Here is a 17756-nt window from a genome sequence, read left to right as displayed (position 1 = left end):
AGCACGGGGCCTGCTCTCGGGGAGTGTACTGGCACAAAACCAGTCAGAAACAGGGGCTGGTGTGTGCGGTTCCTAGTCAAAGAGTCACAGAAAAGGAGGGTTCCCACGGCCTGGGTGGGTAGGAAGGCTCCCAGAGGATGGGGAGCTTTTTCTGGGAGCCTTAGCGAATACGTAGGGTTTGGATAAGTTGTGGGGTACAGGGGCATTCTCTGCAGGGAGACATTATGAGCAAAACGGCAGAGACCAGAAGGAACTCAGTGTGGTGGGAGTGGGGTAGGGAGGTGGGCATGTGTAGACTGGATGGGAGATTGTCTGTTTGGCAGAAAGGGAGATGAATGAGGTTGGGTGGACCAGATTGCCTGGAGCATAAATAAGAGGCCCAGGAGACACGACTATGAGCTTCTTACCATGCTCAGGCCCAAGGTGGTGCAGGCCATTCAGCAGATACTTAACATCCTTCTGGGTGGGTGGATGGATGGATGGACGGGTGGGTGGATGGATGGATGGATGGACGGATGGACGGACGGATGGATGGATGGACAGATCTCTAGTCATGTATGAATACATGAATAGAGTGAATGAATACATGAATACATGAATAGAATACATTAACAAATAGTACATGGTAGAAAATGTGAGTATTATAAAAGGGGATCTGCGCTCAGAACCGGGAGTCTGAAGTTCAGGTCCCTGCCCTGCCACTAACCAACCATCGGAGGGACACCTCTGGGCCTCAGTTTCCTCATCTGTAAAGCCCTGGTGATTCTGGACAGTTCTTCACACTTCTTTGTAGACAGATACAGGGGCTCAGGCAAGAAAGCCTACTCTTTCTTTTCTGCCAGGGGAAGCCGGTAGGAGGGGCCCTGTCCTCCTGGCTAAGAAAACCGCCACTGGGGAGAAGAGGAGGCGAGCCCAGGCCTGGCTCTGAACGTACCTGGTGTCACTTCCCTTCCCTGGTCCACAGTTCCAGCAGATTCACTCCAGCATTTTAGGATTCTGTGAGATTTGTCTGAGGGGCCTGATTTATAGGAGAGAGGAGGCCAGCCTCACCCCTCCCTTACCCCACTTAGGATGGTAAAGCAACTTGAGAAAAGCATTTATTCTCAGCTCCTGGAATTACCCTTTACTTTCCTGGCAGATAAATGGGGCAAAACAGAAGATGCAGTTGCATTTAAATGGAGTGAGGCAGGTGGAAGTTTATAAGATTTGAATATGCTTTTTGGCTGCTTTTGAATATTCATTTGCCCAAGGGAGAATTGGGTAGCCAGAATCTATGGGTCTAAAGGAGGTTATTTAAGGCTGGGGGAAAGGGTTGGCAGGAATCCCTGTTCATCAGACTCTCAGGAGCTAATTGCGATTCTTCACCAGCTAAAATGTCACAGGCTCAGAGTAAATTCTGGGAGTTGATACACCTCATGGTTACTGTTGCCATAGTAACTGCCTCCCTGTAACCATGTGTGCCAGCAGATCACAGCTGACAAGACAAGCCCAAGGAGGTGAACGATGGGGAGCCAGCCCAGGACTCCAGCAGGCCCCCAAGTGTTCTAAAATATGTCTCAGAAAGCTAGAATACACTCTGGGCTTCCCAAACATCCCTGAGAATTCTGAAACCCAGCCCAGAGGGCTGCAACAAGCCTGGAATTCCAAAATCTGTCCTCAAATTCCAGAATACTTTCCCCAAGGTCCAGGGCACACCCCAGAGATCCAAAGACTCCCCTCCATTCCTGTCAGTCTCCCCAGGCATGCACCTCCAAATCCTAAAACGTGCCCCTGGATAGCGAGAGCAGGCCCTTAAATTCTTCTCTCCCTCTTGAATTGATTCTTCCTGGGAACTGGCTTTCTGTCTGAACCGCAAGGATTAAGGAGTGCTCAGGGCTTGTGTTGGAGAAAACAGTCAGCGGGGATGACCTGCGGAGTGAGCAGATGAAGGCCTTGTCCTGATCCCTTGGAAACGCAGAGCATCACAGATGTGTCTCATCACATGCTGGGCCTCAGAGCCAAGGGTGGCTCCCCTGGCCCAGGCATCCCTGCGGCACTCCATGCTGTGTCTTATTCTCTGCAGTGGGGATGACTTGCCCCTGACTCATCCCTGCTCTCTGCCAAGGCTCCTGTGTGACCACTAGCACATCAATCCTGGGGCCCTTGGGAGGGGGTGAAACTGGAGGACCTCCTGGCGCTCAGCGAAAGCTCCTCTTTACCCAAGCAGCCCGAGGTGGGACGTGGCTGAGTTGGGAAGCCTCGCCCTCCCTGCCTGGGGCTGGAGGAGCTTCCTGTCTGCAAGTCCACCCTTCCCCGATCATCCCTGATGGCAGTCACTCAACAACTCCTGACCAAGGGCACCGTCCCCCAACCTGGGTAGGAAACCTCAGCACTATCTTAGATTCTTCTCTTTTCCTTCCCCACCACGTTAATTCGCTGCCCAGTTGGCTCCATTCTTCGTTTTTCTCACCTGGATCCCATCCCTCCCACTGTCCCCACTGCCCGGGTCCAGGCCTCGTTATCACTCAGCCTCCACTCCTGCCCTCTCCACCTCATTGTCCAAATGCAAGGCCCTGGTGACTTCACTGCTCTGCCCAAAGCATCCGTGCCTGCTCCCACGTGCTGCCCATCAGGCACAGTCATCTCACCTGAGCATTCAAGGCCCCCTGATATCTGGCTTTGTCCAACACTCAGTTTCCCCCGACTCCTGACGGTTGTGCGAAATTGTCCCAAATTCCTGCCCTCCCAAACCTTTGCTTCTCCTCTCTTCCTCCTCAAGGGCTCTTGGCCCCATCTCTAAATCTCCAAGCCAGTTTAGGGGCCACCTATTTGGAGACTACTGAAGCCATTACTGACCTTGCCCTTCTCTGAAACCCCAGAACTTCTTGTCTGTGCCACTGTTTTTAGAGTTAGCTGTGGGTTGTCAGAGCTGCAAGGAGTCTTAGAGGTGATTAAGTCTAGCGTTGTTTTTTCTTTTTTAATTTCAACTTTTATTTTAGATTCAAGGGGTACATGTGCAGGTTCGTTATATGAGTATATTGCGTGATGCTGAGGTTTCAGATATGATTGATCCTGTCACCCAGGTAGTGAGCATGGTTACCCAAAAGGTAGTTTTTCAAACCAGTGGTTTTCAAACTTGGTTTTGTGACACCCTGATGAGTGTGGGGCCTTAAAGACTAAAGGAGGAGGGTGGTCCTGAGGGATGGTCCAGCCAGCAGGGCCACAGCCCTCTACACCTGCTCCAGCTCAGAGCAGCCTCACCTTGATCTGTCTTAGTCGGCCATTCATTCATTCATGCATGCATCCATTCATCAGCTGTTTACCGAGCACCTTCACTGTATCAGCTTCTATCAATAAGACAGTGAACAAAGAAACTAAACCTCTAGCCTCATGAAACTTGCAAGCTACTGGGGAAAATAGACAAGAAACATACTAACAAATAAAGACACAAGAAAATGTCAAAAGCTGGTAAGTGCTGAGGACACAGTAGGAAGGCAGTAAGATACAGAATGCGGTGGAGTGCTCATGATACCATTAGATGGTCTGGCTGGGAAAGGCTCCCTGAAAAAGTAACAGCTCAGCTGACCCCTGAATGGCAAGATGAGGGCCAGCGATGCACAGCACATGCTAAGGGAAGGATAATCACGACAAAGAAAAGACCAGTGCAGAGGCCTCGAGGCAGAAACAAGCCTGTCATCTTTAAAATCACAGAGGGCAGAGAGCATTGGCAGAGCTGTCCAAGATGAGACTTTTGTAGCCAATCCCACTTGGAGAATTGGATTTTTCTGCCAAAAAACATTAGACAGACAGACAGACATACAGACAGAACCCAATGACCTAGTCTAATCCTGCTACTTCACAGAAGAAAAATGAAGATCCAGCATGTCCAAGGATTGCCTAAGATCCAGCTGAGAGCTGGTGGCGAGCTGGGACCGGTGCCCAGGTCTCAGGATGCTGCCCCGGGCACCATCTGTCACTCCTTATGAGCAGGTCACCCAGGGCAGGCCTCCCTGGCCCTTGACTTTCCCAGCCACTCAGCCAGCCCTGCTCTTGATGCCAACCACACCCTACCCTGCACCTAGGTGAGAAGTGTGAATGAGATAATGTCTCCCAGGCCAGCCGAGCTCCAGGGAGCAAGCAAGAGACAAATAAAAGGCTTTAATGGATTTGTTAAACACGCATCCTGTGGCCAAGGGCCTCCTGGCACCAGACAGCATCACAGAGGGAAAAAAGAAAAGCGGATGATGAAATTAAAAGGCATTTCATCTCCAGAGCCAAGGTTGACATGCACAAATCCAGAATGTGTCTCTCCCTGGCTTCTCACCCACCTGTCCTCCTGCGTCCCCAGCCTCTCTCTCTGATGCAGCCGCTCTGGCTGGGATCACAGCTCACGTCATGGCACGGGGCTTCCCACGCAGCCATCTTGAGGCATCTGACCCAGGAATCAAAGACCCAGAAGGGATTCTGGGGAAAGAGGGAAACACGAGAGGTGCCTGAGAGGTCATGGAGTCCATCCCCCGTCCCTGGGCATGATCTGAACTTGCTAACCTCTTCCACATAAGAGTGCAGGCCTCAACCCAGGAGAGGGCAGCTCAGGCTAAGGCCAGAGAAGGGGCCAGAGGGGTGAACAGGGAGAAGACAGACAGGCCGGATCCATGACCCAGCTCTCCCATGACCAGCTCTACAATATTGGCAATTCACTGTACCTCCGTGGGCCTCAGTTGCCTTTACTGCAAAAGAAATGCCCATGGTGAGGATGAAATGAGGTATTTTGGTGTAAAGCTCCTGGCATGTAGAGGATACCAACAAGTATTGGTTTTAGAGGCATCTGGAGTCCCAGTTTTCCGTGTGACCTCTACTGGGGTGGGAGAAGGATCTCTGGTTTGTAACTCCCCCCGACACTCCACCAGACTCACCACAGTTTCCCCAGAGTCTCTGATCAGGGCAAACTATTTGTGTCTAATTACATTAAATTGCATAATATTTTCACTGCTTTCCCCAAGAGCCTCACCTGATTTCTCTCTGTTCATTTCTGTGTGTGTGCGTGTGTGTGTGTGCGCGTGCGTGCGTGTGTGTGCGTGTGTGTGTGTGCATGTGTGTGCGTGCGTGTGTGTGTGCACGTGTGTGTGCGTGCGTGCATGTGTTTGTGTGTGTGCGTGTGTGTGTGTGCATGTGTGTGCATGTGTGTGCGTGTGCATGTGCGTGCATGTGCGTGTGCGTGTGTGTGTGTGTGTCTGTGCATGTATAGAGACATTTTGCTAAATGGATGTTCCTAAGGCCAAGGTTACACTCCTGTCTGTGCTGCCCTCAAGAAAGAAGCTATGGGGATTGGCAAGCAACCTCAGGAAATGAGATGGTGTGTAGATTTTTTTTAGAGAAGGTCATGTCATTCACTGCTGGCCCGTTTCAGTGGTTTTTCCAACAAACATCTTTTGAGCATTTCGTGTGTGCAAGGCAATGTATTTATTAACTATATTTTGTTCATGAAAGTGAACAAAACCGCCCCACTTTCCTTCCTGTTGGAGCCTACATGTCAGGGCTGTGGGAGTGGATTATTAAGAAGACCTGTAATCTGTCAAATGACCCAGTTCAAAAGATGCTGATAAATGAACCCATGTCAGCCTGAGGAGGTCTCTGACAGCACACTGTGGGATTCTGTCTTTGGGATTTCTCATTAAGCACACAACAGTGGAGGAATCCTGGAGACAAGCAAGTTCAGGGCATTCGGGCACAAATGTTACAGGACACCTGCTCTGTGCCAGGCACTGGGGACACAGCTGTGAACAAGACGGACCAAAATCTTTGTCCCCATGGGGCTTACATTCTAAGGAAGACAGACAGTCAATCAAGAAATAAGTTAAGCAAAGAAAATGTTCAGAGGCTGGTAAGTGCTATGGAAAAAATAAGGAGTTGGGGGGTGCTAGGGAGTACTGGGAGACAAGGGTTAAGATTTTAAAGAAAATGATCAAGGAAGGCTTTGCTGAGAAGACAATATTTCAGCCAAGCCCCAAGGGAGGATAAACAAACCAAACAAACCACCTGGATGATACAGAACATTCTGAACAAAGGGGAAGCAGGTGCAAAGGCCCTGGGGGAGCAGTGCACCTGGCATGCATGCATGTATGTAAACAGCATCTTTTTACATATAAGTATCTTAGTGGCCTAATTGATCTGAAAGAAATAAACAGACAGAAATCAGGTGATGCCCTTGGGGAAAGCAGTAAAAATATAATGCAATTTAATGTAATTAGACACAAATAGTTTGCTCTGATCAGCCAGTGTGGCTGGAGCAGAGTGACCAAGGAGAGATGGGTAGGAAATGAGGTCACAGGGGAGACAAAGAGGGGACCATTGCAGGAATCCAGGTAGACAACGAGAGTGCTTAGCCCAGGGCAGACATACAGTGTGGTGGTTAAACATGGGCCCTACAGCCAGGTTGCTGGGATCAAGATTCACCAGCTCTATCAACCTGCACAATCAAAAGAAAAGTGACTTTGACTTTTCATTCCTCAGTTTCCGCAACCGTGAAATGGACAAGGTAAGAGTATCTTCCTCCCAAGGTGGTTGTCAGGGTTAAATGAGCTAAGGCCTATAATAGGATTTGGTGCATGTTAAGTACTTAAATGTTAGGACTTTAACTTTATAGTGGAGAGAACTGGCAAACACCGCCTTCGCCAAGCAGTCAAGGTTGACATCGTCAGTGATGTCGTGTGATATCATGCATTTCCAATATCATATGAGACGGCACTCCACCCCTTTGACACGCTTTTCAGCAGCCCATAAGCCCAATCTAGTCAGAAGAAAACATCAGACATCCCCAAACCGGGGGACATTCTACAAAACACGTGGCCCAATACTCAAAACCGTCAAGGTCATAAAAACCAAGGGAGGACTGAAAAACTGTCACAGACCAGGGGACACTAAGGAGACATGAAGACTAAATGTGATGTGGGATCCCGGGTTGGACCTTGGAGCAGAAAACATTAGTGGAAAAACTGGAAAAATCCAAATAATGGAATATAGTTAAGGGTGACGTGCCAATGTTGGTTTCTTAGTCTGAACAAATGCACTGTGGTCATGTATGATGTTAACAATAGGGGAAACTTGGTGGCAGCGGTGGGGATGTGAGGTTCGTGTGTATTAAACTCCCCCAAGGTCCAAAACGGTATCTTTATATTATCCATTCAACAAATATGTAAACTCCACTCAATCTACAGGATTCCCAAGGGGAGAAACAAGAACAAAGCAAGAAAGTAAGGACTGGAAAGGAGGAGTTGTTTTCTTTTTTTCTTTTTTGAGATGGAGTCTTGCTCTGTCACCCGGGCTGGAATGCAGTGGTGTGATCTCGGCTCACTGCAAGCTCTGCCTCCTGGGTTCAAGCCATTCTCCTGCCTCAGCCTCCCAAGTAGCTGGAACTACAGGCGCGCACTGCCACACTCAGCTAATTTTTGGATTTTCAGTAGAGACAGGGTTTCACCATGTTGGTCAGACTGGTCTCAAATTCCCAACCTCAAGTGGGAGGTTCGGCCTCCCAAAGGGCTGGAATTACAGGTGTGACCCACCGCGCCCAGAGAGGAGGAGTTTTCTAATAATGTTAGCTATCCCCGAAAAGGATGGCTTCTCCACTACAGGAAGGGCTCAAATAGGGGCCTTGGAGACCAGACTTTAGCATTCCAAAAAGGAGGCTGCAAAAGAGCCTGGGCATTCTAGTCTCCACCTTCTCATCTGAATCTCTAGTAGGTCTCCAAGCCTGAGCCCAGCCACCACTGGGTTGGCCCAGGTCACACTCTCCCTTCCTGTCCCTGACAAAAGCTGCAGCTGGCAGAAGTGAGCTGTTCAAATCCTTTACTGTTGACACAACCACGCATCACCACAGGTCATCACTGTCAGTCATTCAGCAAACCCTCACTCAATATGGCAGAGGGTCACAGAGTTCAGAACACAAGCCTTAGAGAGGTCACCGCTCAGCTGTGCCATCTCTAAAGGTGTGACTGTGACTGGAGCCCTTTACCTCTCTCAGCCTGTTTCTTCATTCAAAAACAGGGATAATAATAGAATCTACCTCAGGGTTGGTGTAAGTGCTCATTAAAAGATAATTATTAATATTATAATTATACTTATGCAGCAGGCACTATGCTGGACGCAAGCAGGGCACAAAGTTGAGTTAATCTAATTCTAACATCCTCTTGGAGGAAAGTCAGGTGTTGAACAATTAATTACAATGCAGAAGATAAGTACTATCGGGGTATCTATCAGGTCAGAGCACCCACTCCAGCCCTCCAGCCCCAAATCTCAAGGCTTCAAGGAAGAAAGTTGGGGGGGGTTCCTCCCACCTTGACTTTAACTGGAGCTGACAATCTCCCAAAGAGGACCGGCATTGGAAATCGATGTGTCTTGATTACAGAAATCTCTTTCTGACTTTCTAAAGACACAACAAAAAGACAGACTTCCCCCAAATCCTCAGGGCAGGCCCCCGATCAGCCCTCCTCTTCCCCCGACAGCCCTGCCCCGTCACCCCGCCAGCCTTTGCCTCCTGCCGTATCTCTTTCCTGCAAGGACCCCAAGCGCTGCTCTTCACTTGATGGCTACTGTCCCATGGCTGCACCAAGGAAGCCTCAGTTGCCCCAGTGATGACTGTCCCCAGCTGGGCCAGCAGGCAAGGGCACGATGTGTCAGGGCCAGGCTGTTTAGAGGCCAACACTGAATGTAGATAGGCCAATCCCTTAATGGCAGAGGACTAAGCTGGTGGACCAGGAACTCATTACCCAGCTGCCCAGGGCACCAGAAGGAAGTCAAATGGAAGCACCCACTGCTGGGGGAGCACAGAGGGAGGAGACCAGGGCCGGGGAGGCCTGGCTCAGAGTCACAGCCATTTTTGATGCATGCCTACTCTGCACCTGGCACTGTGCAAATGATCACACCCATTAATTCATTATATCCTCATGGAAAGGCAGACTGTTTTTCTCTACATTATTTAGATAAGTGAATTGAGACCCACAGCATGGAGGAGCTTCCGCAGGTTCCGCAGCTGGTGGGTAGCAGAGCTTGATTCCCCATTCAAGCCTGCACACGAACCACTCCCCTGGCCTGTATCATCTGCTCCTCTAGGGCCTCCTGAGCTGCAGGCCTTGCATGGGCTCTTGGGACACTGAGCTGAACAAGACGCAGTCCCTGTCCTGGAAGAGCTCACAGTTAATGGTGGACAGAGAGCAGCAGCCATTTGCAAGAAACCTGATGGAAACCTGATTGACGGAAGTGTCCCTGACGGAAGGACACTCATGGCTCTGACACAGCATGCAAGCAGCAGCTGACTGTGCCCTGGTCCTGGGGAACTTCCCTGAGGTGACATCCTGGAGCTGGACTTTGCAGGACTTTGTCAAGGGAATGCCTTTCCAGCAAGGGGAACCCTAGGAGCAAGGGCCACCTGAGGCCAGGTTCTGTTCTAACTTCTGACCCCAAGCCAGGGAACTGGGTCTTATTCCTTGGGCCTTTCAAAGGTCCTCCTTTCAACAAACTGGGCAGCAGCCAGGGCTTTGGAGTCAGACAAGCCGAGGCCGAATCCCCTCTCTCCCACTTTCTAGCTGTGCAATCTTAATCCTCAAAACAACAATAATAGTGCATGGATGGAAACATGGATTAATTAATTAATTAAGGGGAGGGCTGGTAGACCCAGAGCTCCTAGCTGGAACCAGTTCAGCTCCAGAACCTGAACCAAGGCCAAGCAATCATTCATTCATGCCTGCAGGCAACACATATTTGTTGAGCACCTACTATGTGCATGCCAAGCACTGTTCTAGGTGCTGGGGATACCACAGAGAACAAAATATATGTCTAACACCCAGAGTTGCTACAGAGAAAGATGAAGTAGGATAAGGAAGGGAGGCAGGTCCCAGAGTGAGGAAGGGTTTACTTTTAGATGAGAGGGTCAAGGATGCATCACAAGCGTCCTGAAGGAGATGAGGAAGTGAGCCCCACAGATATCTGGAGGAAGAGTGTCCCATACAAAGCGGAGAGAGAGGGATCTTGCCTGTGTGCAGTCAGGTGGCCAGGAGGCCAGTGTGCCTGGGAAGGTGTGTAGAGCTGGATCACACAGGGCCTTGGCCTTCACTGGGATTTGGGCTGTCATTCAGAGTAAAATCGAGCCACAGGGGAGCTTTAGGAAGAGGAGTGACAGAGTATGACAGATAGAACACACTGCTGTGCTAAATACAAAGAGAGAAAGAGGGAGGTCAGTGAGGAGACTGTGGCGATGTCCAAGTAAGAGACAATGTCGGCTTGGTCCTGGGTGGTCACAGTGGAGGTGGTGAATTCCAAATAGATTTTGAAGGTACAGCTCACTACATTTGCTGAGACATTGAATGTGAAGTATAAAAGAAAATGAAGAGTCAAGGATGGCACCAGAGTTTTGACCTGAGCAACTGGAAGCGTGGAGCTGCCATGCTGGGATGCAGAAGCCAACGAGAAGAGAGGATGTCCACATCAAGATGGCGGCTTGAACATGCACAGCCACCGCAATGCTAAAGTCATCCCTTGGGTGCTCAAATAACAGTAATGAGATTTCTTTAAACGTCTGAGGGAATGAACCCACAGGATGGGAGAAGAAGAGAGAGGACAATAACAACGAAATTTCAGGAGCTGGAAAATAAATGAATGAGAAAAATGCATCAGAAAGAAAAGTCCCCCAAAGGTTCAGGGTTTGGCAGCACCAGTTACCTCTGGAAGCTGAGGTGAAGGAGAAGTTACAATAAAGAGGAGCCTTTGAAAGGCTGTTTAAGAAGCTGTTATTGTCCCAGACTAGACTCCTCTAGACTGGGGGACACTGGGCTCAGTGCATGCTGTGGCACTCTATTGATGACACAGTTTCCATGAAAGCGAGCAGTCTGGATGCCAAGACCCCAACCATGACAAACCACTCTACTCTCGGGACACTGATGGCCAGAATTATACCCTCCAGACAGACAACTGGAAGAATCTCCTCTGGGGAACGTAATGGACCAAGGAGAAAATATTATACCTAGAGAAACCCTAGAGATATCAACATGAAGTTTCTCCAATTAAACAGCCCAGTCACACCATCCTACAAGGAAGCCCACAGCCCACAAGACCCACTCATGTACTCAGAGCTTCTAATCAGCCCATACTTTCCTATTTTAAAATGCATGCAAGATAACTGAGGTTTACTAGACTTCAGAAGAAAGCCTCTAATCTGAAAGATAAAGAACAAAACACAGAGAAAACACCAACTTGAGGATAACAGAGAATAGCAAGGAGAGGGGGGAGAAAACCTCCTTAATATCATCAGAGAGATAATAAAAGACATGTATGAAATTGAAATAGGATTCTCATAAAAAATAGGAAAAGAACAAAATAAAAGAGCTTTTAAAAATGAAAATACAATGGCAGAAATTAAAAAGGGAAAGTTGGAAGGCAGGGTTGAGCTCTTCTAGAGTGACAGATGCGGAAAATGGAAGAGAAGTGTTTTTAAATTAGGATTTGTCCACGAATTTCATCTTCTAGAAAGAATTTTTTAAAAGTAGAGTGGAGGGAGTCATCAATAAAATCATTCAAGAAAATTTTACAGACCCAAAGAACAGCTTTCTAGATTTCAAGAACTCACAGAGGACCCAGCACAGTAAGTGAAAATACACACATTATTGTCTATTTTCATTATTAAATAGACACACCAAGGCACATTATTGTGAATTGTCACTACCCTGGGAACTAAGAGAAGATTCTCTAAACTTCCACATTTAAAAGATTAGGAATAGAGAACAGCTTCCTTCTGATAGCAATACTGAAAGCCAGAAGGTAATAAAGTAGAGCTTTCAAATTCCAAAGGAAAATAATTTCCAGCCCAGAATTCTATACCTAGCCTAAAAGCCAATCAAGGATAGAGATAGAAGAAAGACATTTTCAGATGTGCAAAGTCTCAAAAAATCAACGTTCCATATATCTTTTCTCAGGAAGTACTGGAGGATATGCTCCACCAAAACAAGGGAATAAAACAAGAAAGAGGAAGATATGAGATACTGGAAACTAAACATCCAACACAAAAGAGAGACAGAGGGACCCTCCAGGTTGACAGTAAAGAGAGAGCCTAGGATGACACCTGTGTGCCAGGTGTAAAAAGCAACCAGTCCAGCCTTAAGCAGATCACGAGGCTCTGGAAGATTTCATCAAGAGGATGAAATTGATAGAAAACCTGATGCATCTAATTGTGTTGAGAGAAAATGTACACTATTGGTCAGGAGTTTGAGGTACTTAATTAGTTACAAGTACAAGCAAACAAATATACCTTTTTAAAAAGGCAACTAGTAACTCGAGGAAAAACAAAAACCTGCACAGAGAAAGAAAAGAAGTCATCGCATTACTGGGAGGATAGGAGAATGGAGACAGCAAGTTAAGGATTGGGAAGGAGAACAAAGAGAGCTAAATCATCATCTTCCCCAGTGCAAAGTCAAACAGCTAGAGTTCTGCTTCTGTCATGGAAATGTGAGGCTCTCTGCAGATTTGTTCCCTTGTGAAACTGCTGGAAATTATTTTTAAAACACTATTTAAAGTCCCTGGAAATGGTCCTAAGAGCATACAGCAAATAAAGAAACGTTTATTCAGGAAAACCTATGAAAACTCCATAAGAATAGCAAGAGTCTGTGACATTTGAACCATGATCCCCACTCTCTCCCTCTCTCATCCCACCACAGCACTATGAAAACTCCACTCTGGATGGGTGCAGCCCATAACACAGGGCTCCTTCTCCCCTTAGCTCCAAGTTGGAAGCCTACAGTATCCTCTCAGGAAGAACAGGACACAAGCATTTCTCATCCTGTCCAAGTTTACTGTTGCAGATGTTAAGTTTTAGGTGAGTATGGCTGACAGATAGGGGATCCCTTCTTCTTCCCAGCCCTCACCAGTGAGATGGCCACTCTAACTTGGGTGTGGCAAGCTGACAAATCCTGGGCCCCAACTACTCTCACCCTGGCTCATTCATAAAGCAGAGGTTCCACACCAGGTGAGGCAAGCTGAGAAGACCAGAGGTTACAGCCAGCCCCCACTCCAAGAAGCACCCAGCTCCTAAAGTAAGGGTCTAAATCAGAGAAACACATGCCACTGTCCCCATCCCTAGCTCCAGATGTTTCACCCATGGGGAGAGACAGACCATGAAACAGAGAGTTCTGAAGCTTGTCTCAAAAAAAAAACTGACTTTATTTGCAATGGCATGTGGGGAAGTTAAAGTCTAAGGGCACTCTCAAAAACAACAGAGGTTGTGGTGAAAACAGTTCAGAGGAGACTGGTAGATTCATTTGAGATATAAGTTAGACCACTGACTAGTTTGCCAGAAAGAACAAGGGAATGAGAGAGCTAACAAGAGCCCTCCTGGGGTCAGAGCAGATCTCAAACAATGACCTCAAAAACTATACTGCAAAGGAGGTCAGAATTGCTACAATATATTATTTTAAGTGTCCAATTTCCAACAGAAGAAATTATGAGGCATGCATAGAAGCAAGAAAGTTTGACATGCATGAAAAAAAATCAGGCAACAGAAGCTACCTGTGAGAATGACCACATGTCAGATGTAACAGAGAAAGAATTCAAAGTAGTCATTATAAATATTTTCAAAGAGCTAAAGAAAACCATGCTTAAAGAAGTAAAGGAAGGTATGATAACAATGGCTCATCAAATAGAGAATACAAATAAAGAGATGGAAATTATTTTTCTGAAATAGAAATTCTGGAGCTGAAAAGTACAATAACTGTAATGAAAAATTCACTGAAAGGGCTTGACAGTAGATATGAACCGACAAAAATAAAAATTAGCAAACTCGAAGATAGATTGACAGAGATTATGCAATCTGAAGAACAGAAACAGAAAAAAAGAATGAAAAAAATCGACAGAGTCTCAGAGAAGTGTGGAACACCATTACGTGCATCAACATATGCATAATGGGAGTGCCAGAAAGAGAGGAAACAAAGAAAAGCACCGGGAAAAGTTCAAAGAAATAATGTCAAAAAAACTTTCTGATTTGATTTTTTAAAACTTTAATGTACAGATTTATAAAACTCAAAAAAACTCCAAGTAGAAGTAATGCAAAGTAGTAAAAATGCTGAAAATCAAAAAGAAGAAAAATATCTCAAAAGCAGCAAGAGAAAAAAATAAAAAAATAAAAAAAAAACAGGAATCATCACTTGCAAGGGAGCCGAATAAGATTAACAGCTAACTTCTTATTAGAAACAATGGAGGCCAGAGGCAGTGGGATAACATATTCAAAGTACTTAAAGATAACTCTCAACCAAGAATATTATATCCTGAAAAACTATCTCACCAAAAGGAAGGAGAAATAAAGACATTCTCAGTATTAACCTCATACCAAATCCAGACAAATGTATCACGAAAAACTCTATGTCTTATGAATATAGACACAAAATCCTCAACAAAATGCTAGCGAACCAAATCTAGCAACGTATTCAAAGAATTATATACCATGACAAAGTGGGATTTATTAGAGGAATGCAAATTTGGTTTAACACGTGAAAATAAATTGATGTCATATCAATAGATTTTTTAAAATCACATTATTATCTCAATAAACACAGAAAAAGAATTTGACAGAATCCAACACTCTTTAGTGCTTAAAAAACTCAACAAATTAGGAGTATTAGGGAACCTCCTCAACCCAATAATGGACATCTATGAAAACTCCACAGCTAACATACTCAGTGGTGAAATACTGGATGCTTTTCCCTAAGATCAGGGACAAGACAAGACTATCCATGCTCACCACTAGCCAGGGAACTTAGGCAAGAAAAAGAAAGGAAGAAGTAAGATATAGTTATTGAAGAATGACATGATCATGTACATAGAAAATCCTAAGGGATCAGAATCCATTAAAAACTATTAAAACTAATGAACAAGTTAAGCAAGAATAAATGAAAAAATAATATACAAAAATCAATTGTATTTATTTACATTTGCAATAAACAATTTGAAAATGAAATTAAGAAAACAGTTCCAGCCGGGTGCAGTGGCTCACGCCTGTAATCCCAGCACTTTGGGAGGCTGAGGCGGGTGGATCACGAGGTTAGGAGATCGAGACCATCCTGGCTAACACAGTGAAACCCCGTCTCTACTAAAAATGCAAAAAATTAGCTGGGCGTGGCGGCAGGCGCCTGTAGTCCCAGCTACTTGGGAGGCTGAGGCAGGAGAATGGTGTGAACCCGGGAGGCAGAGCTTGCAGTGAGCCGAGATCACGCCACTGCACTCCAGCCTGGGCAACTGAGCGAGACTCCATCTCAAAAAAAAAAAAAAAGAAAAGAAAACAGTTCCACTGGCATTAGCATCAAAAAGAATAAAACATTTAGGAAAGGGTTAACCAAAGACGTACAAAACTTATACTTTAAAAAGTGCAAAATGTTGTTGACAAAAATTAAATAAGACCTAAATAGGCCAGGCACAGTGGCACATACCTGTAATCCCAGCATTTTGGGAGGCAAAGGCAGGTGGAACACTTGAGCCCAGGAGTACAAGACCAGCCTGGGTAACATGGTGAAACCCCATCTCTATGTAAAAAACACAAAAATATAGCCAACGTAGTGGTGCATGCCTGTAGTCTCTGCTGGAAGCTGAGGTAGGAGAACCACTTGAGCCTGGGAAGTCAAGCCTGCAGTGAGCTGTGATTGCACCACTGCACTCCAACCTGAATAACAAAGCGAGACTGTGTCAAATAAAAAAGGACCTAAATAAATCAAAAGATGTCCTATGTTCATGGATTGTCAAACTTATATAGTTAATATAAGCATACTCCCTACACTGACCTATAGACTCAATGCAATGCCTATCAATGCAATCCCAATGGCATTTTTTATAGAAATGAAAATTCCAATCCCAAAATTTATATATAATTGCAAGGAACACCAAATAGTGAAAACAATCTTGAAAAAGAAAAACAAAATTGGAGAAACCACATTTCCCAGTTTTAAAACTTAATACAAAGGTATAGAAGTCAAAACAGTGTAGTACTGGCATAAGGATAGACACACAGGTCAATGGAGTAGAATTAAGGGTCCAGAAATAAAGTCATACAGCTATGGTCAATTGATTTTTGACAAGGATGCCAAGACCATTCAAGGGAGAAAGAACAGTCTCATCCATAAATGGTGCTGAGGTAACTGGATAGCCTCATGCAAAAGATGATGTTTGACCCATACCTTACACCATACACAAAAAGTTAACTCAAAATGGATCAAAGATAATAAATGTAAGAGCCAAAATTATAAAACTCTTAGAAGAAAACAGAGGGATAAATCTTCATGACCTTGGATTTGGCCATGGGTTCTTGTATGTGACACCAAAAGCACAAGCAACAAAAGAAAAAAAATAGATAAGTTGAACTTCATCAAAATTTAAAACTTTTGCGCTTCCAAAGATACAATCAAGATAGTGAAAAGAAAACCCACAAAATGGGAGAAAATGTTTGCAAACCATATGTCTGACAGGGGACTTGGATATAGAAGGAACTCTTACAACTCATAATAAAAAGTCAAATAATCCAAATTAAAAATGGGCAAAGGATCTGAATAGACTGTTCTCCAAAGAAGATTTACCTGTGGCTAAAAATACATGAAAATTTAATCAGCATCATTAGCCATCAAATCAAAACCACATTAGATACCACTTCACACTCACTAAGATGGCTATAATTGAAAAGTCAGAGAATAACTTCACTGTTGGTAACGATGTGGAGAAAATGGAATCCTCATATATTGCTGGTGGGGATGGAAAATGGTGCAGCCATTGTAGAAAATGGCCTGGGAGTTTCTCAAAAGGTTAAACATAAAGTTACCCCCATAATCCAGCATATCCAAGAAAAATAAAAGCATATGTCCACACAAAAACTTGCACACAAATGTTCACAGCAGCATCATTCATACTAACCAAAAGGTAGAAACTACCCAACGTCCATCAACTGATGAATGGATAAACAAACGGTGGTATATCTAGACAATGAAATATTATTCAGCCATGAAAAGGAATAAGGAACTAATATGTGCTATAACTTAGATAACCCTTGAGAAAACTATGCTAAGTGAAAGCAGCCAGTCACAAAAGACCATGTACTATATGATCCATTTATGTTAAATGTCCAGAATAGGCAAATCCATAGAGACAGAAAGTAGATTAGCAGGTGCCAAGGGATGGGGACAAAGGCAGGAGATAATAGCTAAAAGGATCAGGCTTTCCTTTGGAGGTGATGAAAATGCTCTAAAATTGATGTAGTAATGGTTAAATAACTCTGTGGATATACTAACACCCGCTGAATTGTACCTGTTAAATGTGTGAATTGTATGATATGTCAATTATATCTCAATAAAGCTGATGCAAAATAAGTCAATTAGCTAACCAAAACAATAATAATAATAAAGAAAATTCAAGAAGTAGTGAAACAAGCATGCTATTTAGAAACGTGAATATAAATGTCAAAATAATCAGCTAAAAGGGGTGGGGGAAATGGGAGTGAGTTAATTTTGTAATAAACCTTGTAGAACTGTGCTATTATTTAAACTGTGTGTGTGTATGACTTTTTGATTACAATTTAAACTTTTGGATTTATAAATAAAACCTTTAGTCTTAGGTCCTGAGTCACCCCATCGCAGAGCTTGGAGGCTGTAAGGAGAGTATCTGGCCAGGTACCTTAAATTTGCTCTTGCAGAACTGAAAGCTTGTACATTTAACCAAGGGCCAGCCAGGTTGTGGCCCCAAAGAGAGGGAACAGGTGGGGCTGT

At 45.1% G+C, this 17756-nt stretch overlaps 1 long non-coding RNA gene across 4 annotated transcripts in view; it reads right to left on the bottom strand.

The window, feature by feature from the left end:
* Positions 1-17756, bottom strand: part of LOC141408738 (uncharacterized) — a 60230-nt gene that overhangs the window by 37350 nt on the left and 5124 nt on the right. For all 4 annotated transcript variants that reach the window (XR_012425078.1, XR_012425081.1, XR_012425076.1 and 1 more), the window contains exon 3: positions 4308-4443. This is a non-coding gene — a long non-coding RNA (uncharacterized lncRNA). The remainder of the gene's footprint in view (positions 1-4307; positions 4444-17756) is intronic.

The sequence above is a fragment of the Macaca fascicularis genome, chromosome 1, assembly GCF_037993035.2.
Source record: "Macaca fascicularis isolate 582-1 chromosome 1, T2T-MFA8v1.1".
Classification (NCBI taxonomy): Eukaryota; Metazoa; Chordata; class Mammalia; order Primates; family Cercopithecidae; genus Macaca; species Macaca fascicularis.
The sequence above is the reverse complement of the archived record's forward strand: the minus strand, read 5'-3'. Positions and strand labels throughout refer to the sequence as shown.